At 37.3% G+C, this 20,479-nt stretch overlaps 1 protein-coding gene across 4 annotated transcripts in view; it reads left to right on the top strand.

The window, feature by feature from the left end:
• Window positions 1–20,479, top strand: part of SNTG1 (syntrophin gamma 1) — a 336,306-nt gene that overhangs the window by 144,862 nt on the left and 170,965 nt on the right. The gene's annotated exons all lie outside the window — the stretch shown is intronic.

The following is a 20,479-nucleotide window of genomic DNA, read 5'->3' on the forward strand; positions in this document are numbered from 1 at the left end:
TAGGTCATATTTTGTGTGTTTGATCATTCTTATTGCCATTCCCTGAACTGTCTCCATCTGCTCTGTGTTTGTTTCCTTGATATATTCTACCCAAAACTATAAACAGTAGTCCAAAGGAGGCTTTTGTGGTGCTTGAACAGATTGGATGGAGCAAATGCTCCTTTATTGTAGCTATCTCAGGCCATCCTCCATTGGTGAGCTAGATAAACCTTTTTTCAGCTGCTCCAGGAGCCTTGTTCTGAAATTAAAGTGAAAACTCTACTAGTAGCGTGTATTGCGGGACAGAACTCCACATCAGTTCATGAAGTAAGGATAATCTGTACACAGTAACTAATATTACTGTTAATGATATTTCAGGTATTGCACCACTCCGACGGTCACAACTCCAACACCCCCTACTCCACCCTAAACATCCAACCCACAACAGTGCAGGGACAGCTGTGTTTGTACAAGACACTTTGTATGTGTGCGCATGTCTCTGTGTTCACAAAACCACGGTACTAATCTGGCCAAGTTTGTTCTTCATATGTTCTCACAAATTAGTAAGTGAAAAATACAGCGAGACTCTTTTGAAGGTAGGACACAAAGTAATGCTGCTCCTGACCCATCCTGCTCTCTTAGGGTCAGTGCACCATTGTGTTTGGTACTGTCCGTTTACTGATATATGGATACATGGAACAATAAGGGGTATTTCTTCTTCCTTCAGGAAATGGATTGCTTAATCATGGATGTGAGTGTGTAAGTTGAGGTGCACCCTCAGTAACTTTTAATGCACAAAATGTTTCTCCCTTTACCTTACAGTTTTATTTCTTTGGTGTGCTTTCTCATATGGACAAACATACTCTGCTGTAAGGGCAAGTGTCTTTTTGGTAAATTCCTTTAAAATTTCTCAAAGAAAATGAGATTTTCAGTGAAGTCAAATTTAAGTCCAGCATTAGAGTTTTGAGTCTATTGCTCTGATATTTTTGAATTTAGAAACACAGACCTCTATGCTAAGCTGCAAAGATCCCCTATGTTTGACATTTCAATCTTACTGAAAAAACTAGATTGGTTTTATGAGTATTTGTATATATAAATGTATTCCAAAATAGGCACATATAATCATAAAAGACAGATAGTGTTTTCAGCAAGTCTCTAAAATCTTTAAAAGCTTACTCCTGGGGGGAAAAAAGTGAGCTGTACTCTCTTTCACTTTCTGCGTAATATCTCATCTTCCATGTCTGTCTTTCAGGCACTCATTTAGCAATTCCTTACATGTTGTCAGATTGCTGTTCCTGTTTGATACTGCACTGATTTTGGTGGGACACCATTCAGACACAGTAGCTTATCAAATATTGATCAGTGCTGAGGATGTTCTACCTCCCCATGGCAAGGACTACCTTGGTAATACATTAGGAATGAGATAGAGATATTACTGAAGTTAATCCTGTTGCACTTATTTTCATTTAAAGACTAAACCTGCTTTTTAAAATTTGCTTTCATAGTCTCATGCTTTTTTCCATGTGACTTTTTTTTTACAGTGGGTAGCCTATGTTCTGTTCTAAAGCTCAGAATTACCATCCAGTGCTTGAAAGTGATGACATTAATATGTATTGTGTGCAGTGGTAGAGAGCTGTGTTCAAGAACTGAAACACCTGTGGGTATAGATAAAACAAAACAAAAAAATAATTTCATTTTTAGTTCAAAGCTTTAAAAGTTCCAGGGAATTGTGTGAAAGTAAAAATTAATACTAGTATAATGCTAGTATTTCATAAGTCTTATCAAAAGCTGCTGGTTTTATATAGTGTGAATCAGGTTTGAAGCATTTTGCAAAAACAAAAGGTTGACAGGAAATTAAATTCTGGATAAGAAATAAATATCAAGACTATTATGTTGTGGTCTTTATTCACTAAGGAAAACCACAATGAATTCTGCTGATATTAGAATGAAGTGAATGGGATTGAACATCTCTTGCCTGATTATTTTTATGTCTACTAAAAAGTTATTATAATAAAATAAAGTTGATACATTTTTCATGTTTACAGTATTTTAGAGCTTTTGCCCTGGTTAAAGCTTTCTCCATCAAAACTGGTTGCAAAACTGTAATGTAAAGAGGTGTCAAGTATTGCTCACATACTAAGAAATTCAGAAAATACAGATTTGTAGTGATAGTGCAGAAGGCAATTTTTCTCAATCAATTACAGCTGTACTGATTACTGAGTACAGCCTTGCCTGCCCAATGAGGATGGGGGTTATAAAAGAGTGGGCTCTAGCTGGGGTGGGGTAGGTTGGTGTTTAGGGTGGGGTTTACTGGCTGTGCTGAGGAGGGGACATGATGTATGGTACAGATGAGATAAGGTGCTGTGTGAGGGACAGGCAGGGTTAGGCAGCTGGGTAAGGGACAGCTTGGGGTTAGCCAGTCATGTTGAAGGAAGAAGGTGTCACTGCTGTGTGGAGCTGTGTGAGATAGGCATGAAAAGTTTTTAATAAAGGACTGGTGATTATGCCAGTTGTGTCCATCTTGACAACTACAAACCCACAACTGAGATGCAGTCTGTTCTTACTGGAAACTAAAATAACAAAAAACCTTCAAGAGCTTTCAAAAAGGACAGAAAAAAAAGAAATTTAGGAACTTTCTTGTAAATTTGGGAAGAATGTGGTTTCACCTAAGAATCTTCCTCTGAACAAGAGATTCTCTGGACATAGGACCAGAATGTATTCACTTTATATACCAAACCATTGAGCAGCTGGTGTCATCAAAGTGCCTGTAGTGACTTACAGAAGGGCTTTGCAAATATGGTGAACAGGAGAGACCCTCATACAATCAGATAAAGCAGATGGCCCAAAAGTGAAAAGAAAAGGTGCCCTTGGATGGTGATGTAAGGTGAATGTAACTTGGGATAATCATCATATGACTGATGGAATGTGAGAGTTACAGTAATTTCACGATTATGAGCTGCACTATTTTGACTAAAATTTTGGTCCGAACCCAAAGTGCAGCTTATAATCAGATGTGGCTTATATATGGACAAAGAATGAAAAGTTGCTGTTTTAGTTTGGAGGACAAGTGTCTGCTGAGAAAGGTAGGAGTTTCTCTTTGAAATGGAGAATGTAAAACCCCTCCCTCCAAATTATTATAATTTTGAAATCAAGGGGTTTTCAGGCGAAAATATGGGAATTAGGAATAACAGTTCTTTACTAGGGAAATTAAAATAGAAATACAGTACTACAAAGAAACAAATTCCAAACCCTGACAAAGTCAGAGTACAACCTGACACCCTGTCAGGCAGGGTGTTGGTAGCAGTCCCATTAAATGGTGGCTGCATCCTCCTGCAGTGACAGATGTGATTCAGTTGAAGCAGTGCTCCTGCAGAAGGTGCAGTTTCCCTCCGGAGGTCCAGCAGTGATGTGGAGAAATCCGGTTTTCCTCTGGAGTCCAGTGGAGAAAGGGGCTCCCTTAGTGTCCCAAAACCTCAGTTTTTATCTTGGTAAGAAGTGTTGGGCTCTTCCCCCTGTCTGGAGCAACTTCCAATGGGATGCAGTAATTTTATCAGTCCCACAGTGGGACTCAATGGGCCATTAGCAGAAAATGACTCGCTGGAGGAAGGATGGGTTGTGAAAAGATAAAGAACAATGCCCTGCCTGGTTTCAATGGATGGCCCATAAGCAGAATATCTGCCGTGGAGATAAGGATCACTGCCCCCACCCTCAACAGATGGTGATAGAATAGATACCTTTTATCACACTCTGTATTGTAACCCAAGACAGTTGCTGACACCCGGAGGTGCGGCTTATAATCATGAAATTACTGTACTTTTTTTCCTTTTAAGACTTTAAACATTTCCCTATCAGTCCCTCACAGATTTCTTTTTTGTCTGCTATGATTGATGCATTCTGATTACTTCTGTAAATTTCTCCCCTAATGATTGTTACTAATTACTGAAGTAGAGAGCAAAAAAGATAAAAATATGACAAAAGTTTGAGAGTTAGTTCTACAGTATTGTTTGCTTATCCAAAATTTACTTGAACTAACATAACTATTTGGCCTCTGAAACTGAAATGGAAAGACAGGTAGAAATATTTTTTTCTTTTCATTAACATACAAATATAGTTCACACGGGTCTGACAGATTTCCCTTGTTTTGATCCCAAAATGAATGTTATATTGCAGATGATAAAACATAATTTCTAAGGGTCACTTAAATTTTTTTCAATTTGCATTTATTTTTTTTTTTAAAGTGGGGATGATCTCCTTTTAATGAGTTCAGTTTAAGCTAAATTTTGGACTGAAATAGACCAAGAATTTCAAAACCAGTTACAAATCATTCAGGCTTCAAAGAGAAACATATGTCAGCCTATAAATTAAAGTAGACTCTTAGAAACAACATTTTTTGGGAAGTTGAATCATCATTAGTGGCCATAAAAATGCAAAATATTGTTTGTTCACATGAGAATTTATTTTCTGCTATTTCTTTAATAATCTTAATTTGTGTATATTTAAAACATGTATAGTTTTAAAGCATTTTATTTTAATACTGGTATATTTCGTCATTACATGGATCATAATGAACTTAGTCTTTCTGCTTAAGCATTTTGGTGAGCAGGGTTCTTTTGATGGATTGTAACAGGTGCCAGATCATTTACTGTGGCAAGAAACGTCATGACTGGCAATTAAGTGAAGACATTAGTTACATTTATATGCTTTCTGTGAAGGTAGATTTTGGTGCTGGTGGAATGTTGCTCACCCTGTGAAGGACAGATGCAGAAGGTTTTTCTCACAACAATGGTCCCTGTAACGTGTTCTTATAACGTTGCTAGAAGTGAAAGTGTGAGCTTTACTATCATGACTGTACCATTGTATAAAACACTGATCTGTCTTTACAGAGCAAAGTCTTCTGGAGTGATTTCTTAGTGCTGTCGGTTGCTATGGCATTAGAGGTTCCAGTGTGTGAAATTAGTTAGACTCAACACCTTCTTCTTAATCAAGAATAATCTGATTAGAAACCTGAAATTCTTAGTGACCTTGAAGATAATGGCAAAAATTTCTACTCATTTCAGGTCATCAGAGGCAAAATCTCATCTTCAGAACTGTGAACAAATAAAATATAGTTAGTGATAGTAAAAGTTTCTCGGAATGGGTTAGTTGTGCAGAATTAATCAAAAGACAAAACTGATAAATACAGGGCAAGTTAGTTAGGTTTCCACTTGTAGATTATGTAGGTTTTATCATATTTATATGATTACTTGGTTACAAGTTTTGTCTTCATTATTTAACTTAATCTGATTTCATGAAATGGACAGAAAATGTAGTTATTATGAAATGTAGTTATTACCAGAATAATATTCTTTCAAAGCATTAACAGCCTTTAATACTCAAGATAGATCTAATCCTTTCCACGTTCAGAGTAAATCTTATTGCTTTTGAAGATTTGAATATAAAAATAAATATCTCCCCCCTCCTTTGAAAGTTGATGTTAGACATTGCAGTGTAAAACTTTAAAACAGACCATGTGTTCAGCTACATTGCTATAAAGACAGAATGACTTTTTTTTCATATTTACTGCTGTATTTAATACAAAACTTTATTATATAACATATATCTACAAAACAGTATTCCACTGAGGTTTGGTTTTACTATGCTCAGTCATTATTTTCCCTTACCCAGTGAAATTGGTCAGCATATTGTAGTTGCCTCATGTAAGTTTTCATTTGTGAAACCATTTTTCTTCATGTTGCTGATGCCAAGTTTTTGTAACAGCGGTCATAGAAGTCATCGTTTTCATAGAAACAACTTGTCATCCAGGCACTTGTGCAACAAGTTGTTAGCACAATCATTGCATCTCAATAAGGAAGTTTCACCCCAGTCAGTTGCACAAAACTGAGTGTAAAAAGCGATTATCACTCTAGGGTGACTGTGAATCTGTGGCACGTGAGGAAAAGGGCAATGTGCTTGTGTAAACTAATCTTAGTGAACGTTTGGAGGGAAAATGGAATTATTATGCAGCATTTATATTATGCTGTTGCTGAAGGCATTGAGTCTTCCTCCATAATTGTAGCCATAATTCCTACTGCAGCAATTTATTAATTTTTATGACATATATGATACACTTAATGAAAAGAAGAACTAATAAAATCATGGTTTTGGAGCAAGATGAATGATGTATAGCATAGCAAAAAAAGCAAATAAAGTTTTTGATTACTTAGTGCAATTTAAATACTATTTATTTGTTTTATTGGGTAAAGGAGTAGTGAACTATTTACGGTTTCTTGAAGGTAGCATAAAGAAATTAATTCCATAAGAAAACTACACAAACATATGTTATGCATTGTGGTTGGGTCTTACAACTCAAAATTAACTGAATCCATCTGTTGAGTTTTTCAGCTCCTGCATGCTCCTTGTGCATCAGCTTAGGTAGGGTTAATGTGTCCCTCACTGCCAAGAGGAAAGGGGCAGCCTTGGTGGCACAGGTGAGCAGTGCCTTGGTGTGGCCCCTCCGCTGCGCTTTGAACATCCTCTGTATGAATGTTAGAGTGTCAAAAGGTGGTGATGGTTGCAGTTTCACAGCTTTGTTTCAAGCTCTGGATCACCTGCTCTGTTATCCATGTGCCAAGGAGTTAGAGGACAGTGAGAGCCAATGGAGGGACAGCACATCTGTGTCTTGTGATCTACCCCAAGTTTTTTACTAAAACGCAGCTGAATTAATGGTTTTTCTTTGCTGAAAAGGTGGACTGAACCTGAATGAAATCCTGCTGTTTTTAATTTTCTTTACTGATCTCCTTTTATCTACAACAGATGAAAGCAAATAGATTATTGCTAATCTTAAATGAGCTATTTGTCTGACAGTGGCAGAGCTGCTGGCCTTTTGCTTTTGGTTAGATGACTGTGAGTTAACATTAGGACATTGAAAGAAGCAGCAAATTATCGACATTATCTGTTTCTGATATGCATCAAAATGCATTGTTCGTTCTAATGTTCTTCAGTGCTACTATGTCCTGAGATACTTCTGCAACAGCCATTCATGCCTTTAGAAATTGGGATTTTGAAACTGTTGCATGCAGATAGGTGTTTATATTTAATGATTTGGAATTTATTTAGTGAAGGAAGAGTGAACAGAAAAAGGAGGATAGTCTTTACTGTACATTAACTGGCATAAGAGCTCATCTGACTGAATTCCACACTAGCCACTGCAAAAATGTTTTAAATAATAGAATGATTTCTGTGTTAAATTGTATATGTTGGGCTTTTCTCCAATTTTTTTCCATAATTGGCTGTATTATCAAGAGAATTCTGAAGAAAACTCCATGTTGTCTCTTAATGACTTTTTCAGAAGGCTTTTAATATGTGAGGGCTGTATATATTTCATTCAATTTTTGTGTTATTCCTATCTTTGCAGTTTCAGAGACTATGAATGGTCTTGCAGCCCCTAATTTCTGTCCAGATTGTCAGGGTAAGATACAGTAAGTAGGTACCTGCTGAATGTGACTGACATCAATTGTTCTTTTCACCTGAGGATCGAGAAGAGACAGTTAGACCTTGTACTACTTATTGCTGTAGAGCAGAAGTGTGGATCTCTCACACAGTGACACGTTTAACATTTCTACAGTTCAGATCTTCTCCCAGGAATTCTAATTCTGCTTCAGCAGGCTAGTCCTGACATGGTTTCATGAAATGTGATAGGAGAGGCAGTAGAGAGAAAAAGGAGTATTAGTCAATGCTTTCATTTAATGGCCCCCTGAATTTTAATCTCAAAGCAGGACACATTTCTGAGATCCTTTGCTCCATGTTTTAGAGCAGTGTACCTGGGGGATTGCAGAACAGAGTGTAGTGGGGTTGAAGTATCACTGTGTTTCTGACTTAAAAAGTGTGAGAACAATTTCTCAAACCTGTTACATTGTTTAAATCACAGTCAGCTTTCTGCATGATTTGTCAGAGTAAGAGGTCAACTGCTGAGAATTACCTGCATTCTATTCAAAAAAAGATTGTAGAAAATGGAGAATTTGGAGAATTGCCTAAATTCAAATACCATTAATATGTCAAGTGTGCATTAATTTAAGAAATTACATCACGTTAAAAAAATCTATGAGCAGTAGGTTTCATCCTGGACACAGCTCATCTATCAAATTAGCTGCATATTGAGAAACATGTTCTTTGAGACAAAGCAGACTAGGATGTATCACTTAAACATTTGTGGATTTTCCTCTTTCTGTAGCAGAATTTTTCAGCATTTTACAGGGAAGTTTTCAAAATTCTTCCCGCTTATATTTGGTCCAAGTTAGCTTGCATTGCTCTGTAAGTACATAAATATATATATATTTTTTTTTCATTTCTTTCTTTAGGATTTGGGAAAGATACTCTGCAGTATTATTGCAGTGTCACTTTGTTTTCTGGTTTTGAACTAGCTTTTGTTGGAAAATGATTATTTGGAATATTAAAAGGAATAAAAAATATTCAGGCAGGTCTTTGGGAATACTAGTTTACATGACCTTCAATTCTTCAAGAGATAAATGTGATGTCACCTCTTTAGAATTTAGAAAGGAGAAAGCTATGGGACTTGAAGCTAGAATCTTACAGCAAATTCTTTCAGTCCAAGTTTTTGAATATTTGTGTACATACACTAGGACATTTCTAATAGTGTAATCTAAGAATGGATGCTGTTGAACCTTACCAAGTACGCAACATTCATTTTTCTTACATAATTTTCAGATATAAACAAAAGGAAGTTGAGTTTGGGAGGAATTCCAGCAGAAATGAAAACCAAGGCCTAATATAATTTGTAACAAGATAAGGACTGAGACATAAAAATTTAAAAATACTAATAAGGATAATAATTGGGTTGTGAAGATAAGATGTCACAAGCAAAAGATTAGAAGTGAAAATTATAAATGAGTGCAGATATTTTATATATTTATTATTAATTATCAACTTCTTGATATTCTCAGCTCTGTGCAATTCAGTGAAATTCATGATTGCTTCCCCCACAGAAGTAAAAGTCAAATATCATGTGGAAAATGTTCATTTTCAGTAAACATATAGATTAGTTGCAACTTCATCATGGTCCACATATATTGGGTGAAAAAATAATTCAAGTAGCATGTTCAATTTTTGTTCTTTTTGTGTAGGGTTTTTTTAGATGGCTTCTGCTGAAAATGGAAGCTAAGGGGATCATAAAGGAGATGCCACATGATAAACGTAATTGAAGTCCAAAGGAATTGCAGTTCGAAGCATATGGTCTTTTACAAAAGACCGAAGATTCCTGCAGTCACTACAAATAATCTCACCTCAGCAGCAGAGGCTAGTAAAGTATCTCTGACCTGGAATTCACCTTTTTATTTTTTTTGTCATCCATATTTCTTAAAGGGTAAAAAGACTATAAAACAGCGAAAGAAGAAAGTAAAAGTAGTAGTGTCTAGATAAGCATTTTTTTTAAGTCAAATAATAGATTTTGAAATAGAATTTTTTTTCATATCAGTGTGGTTCAAGAATAACTGAGTTATACTGTGTGGACTTCTAAATATGAAAGTTTCTTCCCTGACACTTTTCAGTTATGGGTGTAATAGTGTATGTCAGGGGTTTTATTTGATGTTGTTCATGTGGACTATTTCATATGACTTAAATTTCAAGGGTTTCTTGTTATCCTACAAAGATGCCATCTGATATCTTTATATTACACATTGGTAATAGTTATTTTTTACTGTACTGTATGTAAAAATGCAAATTAACTATTACTGTTAGTTCAAGAAACCTTATTGACTCTTTTACTTCTAGAAGTTAGATAATTGCAAAATAATTCTAGAATCCTATTTTTTTACTATATAGTAAGAACAAAATTCAACTTCAGTCTTAGTAAGTGCAAAGACTCAGTTTAGCAAGATAGAAATTCTAATTTTTAAAGTTAGGAACAAATTTCTAAGTGGTAGCTCCACAAAGCTAGAAGGAAGGAGGGGAAAAAACCTTTGCTAAATTCTTGTCTTAAAAGCACCAGGAGTTATTTTACACTTAAAAAGCTCTCAGAACAGAAGTTATTTCTTTTCATCCTGTGTTTCTGTTCAGTCAAAACCTACCTGAATTATTTTTGTGCAGAAGTGGAGTTGGTGGAAGATACACACAGGCAGTGAAGGTGATCGGATAAGCTGGACGGTATAATGTGTTTTTTTCAGTGACTACTGCCATATTGGTATCTTGGAGTTTTATAGGCAAGTAGTTCAGGGACAAAGGAATTACTAAGGCAGCTGAATGTTGTCAAATACACTGAAAGAGACTGAAAAAATTCCACAATGCTGGAAAGGAAAAAAAGCTTGGGTACTTGGCTGTTTCAGTCTTTGTGAAGACCATTATCCCAATCCCAGTAGGCATGGGCATGATCAGGTTCATGACCCAATCACATAGTGAGGGGTTTGTTTTTGAAAGCAAACTCTTTCAGTAAGTTTATGTACACCAAGACCAAGAAGATAGCACATACTGTGTTCTCAAATATTATGCCAAAATTGTGGCAGCAGATTGTTTATCAGTTGCTTTTCCTCTGAGAGCCACTTTTAAAAGTCAGAGGAGCAAGTAGGAGACCATGAGATTGTGTATCTTAAGGACATTTGTTTTTTCTTTTGAACTATTAAAAACTAATCATGAAAGTTTTCTCCCATGTTTTTAACTGATGTGACCTCTTTTTATAGTTTCTTCTTCCACCTAAGAATCCAAACTAACTGTGAACCTTGATGGATATTTGCTATTTGTCAATCTTTATCTTTCTCAAATCAAATCATGCTCATGTTCAAGTGGTAGATTACAAATTCCCACAGCAGTACTTTCAGACTCTCATGGTATTTTATAAGCTCACATTTAATGATTGTTAAAATTGCTGCTTGAAAACTGCTACTATTTTTACAGAAAGCATTTAGTATTCAGAAGAAGAATAAAAAAAAGGAACTTGACTAGTTTAAACAGCAGGAAGATGAAATATTTCTCATGGAGAGAACCACTGTTTTAAGCAGGATTTGATGGCTGTTAAACCATAAAGAAATGCAACAACCTGGAAGTTGTGCTGTTGCTAGGAGAGGTAGTATTAGCAACACACACAAAAAAAATCCTAATTTTCAAAAGAGAAACATTTCCTTAAGAGTAAAACACTCTAATATCTTCTGTAGCATTCTAGTTTTCACTTGCTTTTAAATGAGGCTCAGTTAGCTATGCTTTATGAAAAATTATTTTAAAATATGATCACATATCACAGGCAAGCATTAGAGAACACTTTTGAAACTAGAACCATCAGAAAATATTTCCTCTCAATATCAGTATATTGCATGTCACAATTTCTTTTCCTGATAAAATTTCAAGCCCACATAAAGTGGCATGATGCCAAGATTTCTAAGACCCAACTTTATTTGTATGTGTTTATTAAGTGGCAAAAGAATACATGTTTTGGGTTCTCTGAGAAGCAAGGTCCTTGAAATTAAGTTTATAGAACTTCTGCTAAACCATCATTTCTCATTGTCATGTATATATCTCAGATTTAACTTGTCTGCTGTTTACTCTCAGTACGTCCTTGTAGTTTGCCCTGATGGCATTGCTGTCACTTACCCTGAAAACAAGAAGCTAGTCTTTTCCCTGGGCTATATGGTCGTTGACAGATTCTAAAAATAGTATTTTGTTCTACTGCATGATCTTAATTTAGCTGAACTTCCTGTCTTAATCATTCCTTTGTGACAGGTTTGCCAAATCTCAGATTCTCAAATGTGCAGTACAGCCCCACAACACCACACTCATTTCCTGCATCAGTCTCTTGTGCTAACATTGACTTAATTTGCCTTGATTCAGTGTGTCACTGGACTTCTGTGTGGAACTTGTTCTCTTTACATATCTTTCACTCTAAAATTTCTAAAATGATAAAGGATGCTTTTAAGCAGTCCTGACTTAGATGGTACCCAAAACTGCACTGAAGTAATTTGTTCCCAGTAGGTATGTCATAAGCAACGAGCTTTGATAAATCCTGTGGTCTTTGTAATTTCTAAAATACAACCCAGTTACCATAGCCATGTGACTAAAAAATGCAGGGGAATTGCTTCTTAATGCATCTCTGACCCTCTTTCCTCAATATTATCGCTTATAGTCATCCCTAAGATTTACATACGCTTCTTTTTCCAGTGTCTCTCTTTTTTTTTTTTTTTTTTTTTTAACCTAAGTCTGCTAGGAGGAAGGAGAGAGGGAGCAAAGAAAACAGTGTGTAAAGAAGTTAGGTTATTCTGTATGCCTAAAGTACTTTCTTTCAGCTTACCAGTCATATTTAGCATATGGAATACTATTGATAAAAAATCAATAAAATTTATCTTAGCAAATAATAATAATGTGTAATGGGGGGAAAAGTTTTAAAGTGTTTCCATTTTTTCCTTCACATTTTTTCTTTCCTTGGTCTTCCTATTAACTATCTCTTCCCTCTTCTATCATGTTTTTCTCTTCCTGTTTAATGCTTTTTCTTTCATCAATCTTGTTGGACTGGCATTGTGTTACTCTGTTACTTTTATTAACCAAGTCTCACTCTTTCTCTCAAGTTTTGTTCCTACTTCCATTACTTTGGGGGAAAATGTATGCTGTAAAAGAACCCTATAGCTTTTTTCTAGTTCCCCACAGGATGAGGAGATGTAGTCTTTTCCATTCCCTGAAATAGATTTTAAAGTGAATAAAGAAATTGTGACCTAAAGTCTGTCCTCTCCCCTAGTCTCTTCCTGAAAGACTTGGAAAATAAAAAGGAAGAGCAAAACTCCTGCTTTGCTTCAGTGACTATTTCTGAAGTGGTACAGTTTAGTGCACCAATATAGATATTCATCTACTATTCTAGTGGATTTTGGTGATATAATTGGAATTTTTGGAATTTTAGTCCTGTTTGATTTAAGGACTTTTATGCTTAAAGTATTTCAGATAGGTTAAATCCATATAAGAGTCTGTACTAGAAGCTTAAGAACAGAGACAATGCATTTTCTAGTATTGCTTCGTTTTTGTATTCTGTACAGAAAAACTGTTGTAAGACTGCCATGCCTGTGTAATTTTGGTCTGATTTTGGGTCCATTTCCCTAGAATCAGGTTTTCTATGGTGGCTACAAACCTTCACATTCACTGTCTTGAAGGTTGTCTTCATCCTTATCCCCCAACATTCCAAAGGAAGCAAAAGCTTCCTCATTTTGGTGTACCCTAACTCTTAACTTTGACCTGCAAGGTTTTAGATTCCCTTCTCCATTCTTTTCACTTTACTCCTGGTAAAACTTTTTCATCATGACTTCAGTGTCTTCCAGTCTGCTTGACTGTATAGTTCACATTGTCATTATCTTTTTTCATCTGCATTTAATGGCATGTGAAACACAATTAGAAGAAATTAGTGATGTTAGTCCCACCTTTATTACAATTACCTTGCATAATGAGTGTGTCTGGGATTTTGCAAAGAAAAATCTTTGACTTTCAATATTTGCCATCTTGGTTATCAGTGAGATCAAGAATACATTAAGATCTAACCTGAACTGTAGTTAATTATATAGAAAATGTGATAACCAAAATGGGTATTTCCCACAATGTGACTGATTTAATAGGGACACTCCTTTCAGCTATCCATCCATGTGTGCCCTGCACAGGTTTCATTGTGTGGCAACTCAGTTCCTGGATCAGCAAAGTTTACCACTAGCCAGTGTTTGTCTGAATCAACCTCTGTTTCTAAAAGTGGAGCACACTGTTGTTTTTCTCTGACTAACTGTGACAGCCTTATAGCAGGATTAACACCCTGCAGGATAGGGATGTGTGAACAGCTGGGATGACCATTTCACAATTCCACTTCAATCCACCTCCATAAAAAAGGATTTTCAGTGAAGGGTGCTGGTCTCACAGGGATGTTTTCTAATTAGCTGTAAAGTATTTCTCGATGGCTACTTTAATTTGTTTGTTTTAATTATACAGTTCTTTAAGAACTGTGTTTTCCTATGTGGCATATTTTGCATATTTCAAGTTCCCTTTTTATACATTTTGACAATGTACTGCTGCAGGAATAGTTTGACAGTAAATAAACCTGACTTGATATTACAACAGCATTGCTACAAATTCCTGCTTTCTGGATTCTAGAGTGGTTAAAGAGGCTTTTGCTGCAATCATATAAAAAACTCAAGTGGAAGATTTAATTATGTTGAATAATTTTGAGCCAAGTTGTTGGTGTTTGTTTTCTATAAGTACTAAATTCGTCTATATAGAAACATCTTCCCAAAGAAAAAAAAAAAGGGAAAGGTGGTGAAGACTATGCAGACAATGATCATGGTATCTCTATTGGCTAGAATTTCCTAGTTCATGCACTTCATTATTCCTCCTTCCTTTGCTGGCAAGTCTTTGAAATGGGTTATTGTTGGGGTTTGTGGTGGTTTTTGGTTTTGGGGTATTTTTTGCTTGTTTTTTTTCTTTTTTTTTCTAGTTGGCCTTAACTGAGCAAGTGTTTTGTTTACTGGTAGCCTTTATAAGTGACTTTTCAGATAAAGCAAAACTGTAGCAGCAACTGCAATAAACCTTAGTCTCTATGTAGCTATGCTGTCTCAGATGACAAAACAAATGATAGTTTTTATTGGTGGCCATTGGAATGTCATCCATTCATGTTGTAGTAGGAATTTCAGACAGGAATACTGCTGTTGATTACAGGACCTGGTGCTAGAAGCTAAGTTGCAGTTCAGACTTAATTCTAAATCCATCAAGTGGTCGGTTAAACACATTGATTTAAATATTTACATGAATTGCTTATTTTGTTAGTGACTTGATTATTTATGGGAAATCTCTATGTTCATATTTTATAGAATAGAAGAAGGGGGAGTAAAAAAAAGGCAGTGAAGAAAATCAGCAGCATTCATGGATCAATGACCTGACACAGTAAACAACAACAATTTGTTTAAGCAGCAGTGCAACACAGAGATGCCTTAGTCCACTTTTAAATAGGAAATCTGTGGTCTTGCTCTTAAAATGTCCAGAGGGGTTTTTGTCCTCTGGTGTTTTACCTAGGTGATTCTGATACCATAGTACAGCAATTTTATGATTATAAGCTGCACCTGATTATAAACCCGCACTACCCGGTGTCGGCAACTTTTTGTTCTTTGTCCATATATAATCTACACTGGATTGTAAGCCACACTTTCGTTCACAGTGAGGATCCGCGTGCAACTTTCACAAAGTTGCCAATTAGTAACAGAATCGTGGGATTTACTGGCTCGGCTCGGGGCTACTGCAGGCTTGCACTTTCGGGTTGGCAAATTTCTGAACTTCATCCATGTATTGGCCGCACCTGATTATAAGCTACACTTCCGGATTCAGACCAAAATTTTAGTCAAAATGGTGTGGCTTATAATCGTGAAATTACTGTAATTTGAATTCAGTATCTCTGCAAAGAGTGTTGTTTACCAAAAATGAGCACTTGCTTTCTTCTGTTTTTCCAGCTTGCACTGACTATAGTTTTCATCTATAGGTTCTCAAACTACCTCTCTGACTCTTTGGTAGCTCCCAGTCATATTCCCCAAACATTTTTACCTCTGATAGGCCAGTTCTGTTTCAGGAAAGAAACTGACTGCAGTTGCAAAACTGGTGGTGGCAATTTCTAAATAGAAAACTAACTCCAAATAACAATATGAAGATATGCACTGAAAGCTAAATTATGCTAGTTGTTTTAGTGGGCTGCTGTGCTTTCTGTTACATCTCAGTGGAAAGGACTGATAAGGTCTAGTGCCACTATGAATTGTGTTAAATTGTGGTACGTAAGATGGTAATGTAAAATAGCTGCTTTTTTTATTTTGTGACTATAAAATAGAAATATTCTTTTAAATCATTTCATAAAACCTGATGGTAAAACAGACTGAAAATGTTTTGACCTTAGTCAATTAATTCAATCCCATTAAAATAAGGAAAGATCATAATCAAATACTGGTTTGGTTATGGGATTTCAAATGAATTTTTTTTTTTTGTCCTGAGTCAATTAAAAATGACTTATTCCTATTGTTTTCATTGAAGTTAATGAAACTTCTGAATTTCTCTGAGAATTTTGTCATTCCTTTAAGTTTTTCTTACCTTGTTAGTTCAAACTCTATCAAGACTGGCATTTGTGATTCAAACTGTATCAAATAAGCAGAAATTGTTATATTTATTGGAAAAACCTGGTTTGCATTTTTCATGGTATATGGGAAAAACCTGAGTTAATTGAAAAAATGGCAATTTGTGCTTGTTTATACTCCTCTTAACTGGGCATAAGACACATTCATACTATTTTACTTCAATAATCTGTAATAACTCTGAAATCATGTCCTTTATTCATTTAATCTGGTTTCAATTTTCATTATTCATTGAATATTATTTTGATTTTTCTTAAGCAGGATATACAGATTTTTAAAATTTCACTGAATTTAAGAACTGCAGTTAACTCTGGACGTATGTGCTGGTATAAATATATTTGTCAGGTGTTTATAAAGGATCTAAAAATCTCAAATACTTCTCCAGTATCTAAAACCACTATATTTTTTTCTAACCTCCTTTAGGGCACTGATACAATGTTTTTGGCTTGTTTCCTTTAACTTAACTGAAATCAAAAGATGCAGTATAATGTGGGAAGTCTCACTGAACTTTTGGCATTAGGCATAGTGCCAGGGGCATGGAGTTTACATTTGAGTGTGGAATGATTGCCTTGGCAGAGGAGTGCCAGTATGTCTTCCATATGAAAACTTTGTGTTGAGAGATAATGGAGGGAAAATCCAGACTGCAGTGCTAAACAGTCAGAGAACTTCTTTATCTCTGACAAAAGGCACTGTTATTTAGGCAAAACTGAGAAATTATCTGAATTGTGTCACAGTTCATGCAGCCTCCAGAGCAGTGAGGAATAAGGAGACATTTAGTACAAACTTGGGCTCTGACATGTGCACTATCCCCTTTGAAATCACATACATAATTATATTTAGTCACATCTGCTGAATCACCAAAGAGTAACATTGGAAAAGTGAGAAACCAGACAAAAGCTTTTTTTTTTTTTTACCTAACAGCATTCCAGGCTTTGACCCAGAGCCAAACTTTCATGCTCCAGTTTTCCACAGTGAGTTTCACATGAAGATGTGCAGTGACAGCCTATTGCCATTTAATATGGCTGTTTTCAGATTATTCTCCTCTAATACTGCTTTTCTTTCTGGAACATTGTGTGTTGTGTTGTTCTGTTTGTGTTGGTTTTTTTTTTATTTTGCTGTTTGCAGTAATTTTTTTGCCAAACCAGAACAGACTGGGTGACACGTTAGGTCATTTTGTGGGTGTTTTTCTGGGGGGCACTGGATAACTGTTAATGCAAATAGCACTGAATAAACAAACAGAAGCCCAAGATGCATTCATTCAGTTAATACTGCCTTCTGGATAACTGACTGTGGAAAAATTGTGTTTTATAGAGTGAATCATTAATTTGGCTTGTGTATTGAATAGGCTTGCCACTAAAATAATAAATTATGACTGGCAGATAAATACCATACTTGTTTTAACCAAGATAAAATGAACAAAACATTAAAAACCGCGTTAGCTACTAATTGCCAACTTCAATTCTTTTGAAGCAAGAGCTTTGCTATGAGCTGGATGTTTTGTTAAGAAGCTTTGTCAGGTAATTATTTTCCTCCCTGCCAAAGAACTGCACAGGTTTGCTGATTCCAAAGTTCATCTCAGTCCTTGCACTATCAGATAGGTTGAGGTGTATACTGCTTAGGGTCCTCCAGGTTTGTGAGCACCCTTCTTACATTAATTTATTAAAACTGTGCAATTAATTCTGTGCAATGAATATACAGACCCCTCTTCATGCATTGAACTTTGTGAGGAGGTATGAGGAGGAAGTGCCTCAATATAGATACTGTCTGTTGCCAGCTTGCTGAGAAATTTTTCAGCAAATGAGTCAAATATGTAAATTACCAAAAATCATTATGTTAATTGAACACAAGTAACTCAGTGGTCAAACAAAATATAATTTAAGTGTGCTGGAAAGCAATAACTGAATGAGGGTTTATTAATCTGCAGTTACTCAACTGCTCCTTTGATTTACTGTGGTGTCTGCATGCCTCTGACTACTTTTCCAGTACCAAACACCTTGTGGCAAGCTGTGTGGAATGAATGTGCATTCATGGAATTTGGATTTGAAGTAATGTTTCTCTTTTTTTAGGACATTTTTCCTGTAAAGCACAAAGGACTAGCTATGCTATATGTAAGGATAGCTTCTAAATCTACTTTCTCTATTTATAATAGTGAAGGTTTGGGGTTTAGTTTTAATTATTGCGATTTTTAACTTGCAGAGTTACAAATTTATGTATGTATGTTTAATTTCCTAACACATACAGAAAAACCTAGATATTATTTTCCTCAGACATTTTTACAATGTAGAATCCAAAATATTTTGGCAAGAATAGAGGCAGAAGAACTTCAAAAAGCAAACATTAGTAGTAGCTACTTTCATAAGTAGTTGCTGATCTGTGATTTTTGCCTTTGAAATATGGCTTTAGTCTTTTTCCCCATTAGCAGTTTAGACATTTCTCAGTCAATAAGAATTTGTGTATTTTCTCCATCAAGTAGGACATATACAAGTGACATGCAGTGATATCATATGCTAAATGAAACTACAGTAGTTTCACGAATACAAGCCCCACGGATTATAAGCCGCACTTCCGGTGCCTCGACAATGTTGCTGTCTTTGTCAATAGATAAGCCGCACCCCGAATATTAGCCGCACTTTCGTTCGTCGCGAGAATCCGTGCGCAGCTTTCACAAATTGGCCAATTAGTAACAGGATCGCGGCATAGCGGGCTTTACTGGCTCGGGGCGGGGCCAGGAAGGCTCGGCCCGCTCATGGTTGCCGACGGGGCCGTGTGGCCCAGCTCAGCGCCACGGCTCGGCGGGGCTGGCCGGGTGGTGCTGCCGCCGCCGCCAGGCTCGCAGGCCCCCCTCTCCCGTCAGCACCGCCCCGCTGCTGCGTTTGCTCGCCCGGCCGGCGGGCTGCCGCCGCCGCCGCCGGGCTCGCTGGCCATCCCGCATCGCGTTCACTAGCCCTGCCGGCGGGCTGCTGCCACTGCCGCCGGGCTCGCCAGCCACCCCGCGCCGCGTTCGCTAGCCCTGCCGGCGGGCTGCCGCCGCCGGGCTCACCGGCCGCCCCCTCCCGTCTGCACCGCCGCCGCGTTTCCTCGCCCTGGCCGGCACTGCAGGCCCCCGCACCGCCGGGCTCCCCCACGCTACTGGCCCCGATTCTGCTGGGCTTCCCCCGCTGCCAGGCAGCCCCACCCGCCGGCCTTCCTGCTTCTGCCACGCTCCCCTGCACTGCTAGCCCCAGTTCTCCCGGGCTCCCCCGCCCTGCTGGCCCGGGCTCTGCCGCCCGCCCCCCACACTGCTGGCCCCGCCTCTGCCAGGCTTTCCCACCTCTGCCAGGGCCGGCCGGGCTCCAGCTTGGCTTGGGGCTGCCGCGGGCTCTCACTTCCGTGTTGGCAGCTTTTAGAATTTTGTTAATGTATTAGCCGCCCCGGAATATTGGCCGCACTTCCAGGTTTCCACCAAAATTTTGGTCAAATTGGTGCGGCTTGTATTCGTGAAATTACTGTACATTTGATAATGCATAATTTCTCCATTCACTTATTTGTCATACAGTATTGTATTCTTGCTTTGCACCAGTAACCTTAAGAATGAAGTGTTTACTTTTATCAGTAGTATTTCATTTGGTTTGTGGTATTTCCTACACTTCACAAAGTGTCTTTTCCTGATGTTTTCCACACAAAAAAAATTCTTTTTGTTTGCTATGTTATTTCATTATTGTGTACTGGAGTTTTCCAGTCATGGAAGTACTTTTGAAATTACATCTATTATGCCACTGGAATATGACCTGATTTATTATAAGAAGATCAGAACATAGCTCAAGTGCTCAGTGCATTATCCTAAATGACGCTTTGTCTCTGAGGGCTGCCATAGCCTTCATCTTTGCCATTATGTTTTAGCCAATTATTTCCCTTTAGAATGCAAATGCCATAAAAATACTGCTTGGTAAATGTTTTGTCAGTATTGAATAACTGCCCTTTCTGCCAAGGGGGTGTCAAAGTCTCTTCCCAACCTGTCTGTCACACTGTTCCTTTTATATGCATCAGCAGAGGCAAGCTAAATAGGTCTGATAACTCAGTTTTGGAGGAGATGCAGATTTGCAAGTCAAGTTGAAAGGATGGCAAATAACTTTTCAAAGCTTGCTTGTTTATGTATCTTTGATTGCAGTGGTTCCCAGCCCCTTTAGAGAAAGGCACACTGCTTTTGAGCCTTCGTTTCTCTTTGAGTGATACATGCTGTTCATACCTCCCTCTGTGCCTGCAAACCAAAGCCTGGCTCTGTCCTGGAGCTGTTTCCTCTGTACCTCTGTACCTCCTCAATTCAAAACCACAGGCAGCTCCTTTCTCACATTCTGAAGCACAGTTTGTCCCAGAGAAGCCTAATGGTGGGGAGGGGCAAAAAAAAAATAAAAAGTATT

This window comes from Catharus ustulatus, chromosome 1 (assembly GCF_009819885.2).
Source record: "Catharus ustulatus isolate bCatUst1 chromosome 1, bCatUst1.pri.v2, whole genome shotgun sequence".
NCBI lineage: Eukaryota > Metazoa > Chordata > Aves > Passeriformes > Turdidae > Catharus > Catharus ustulatus.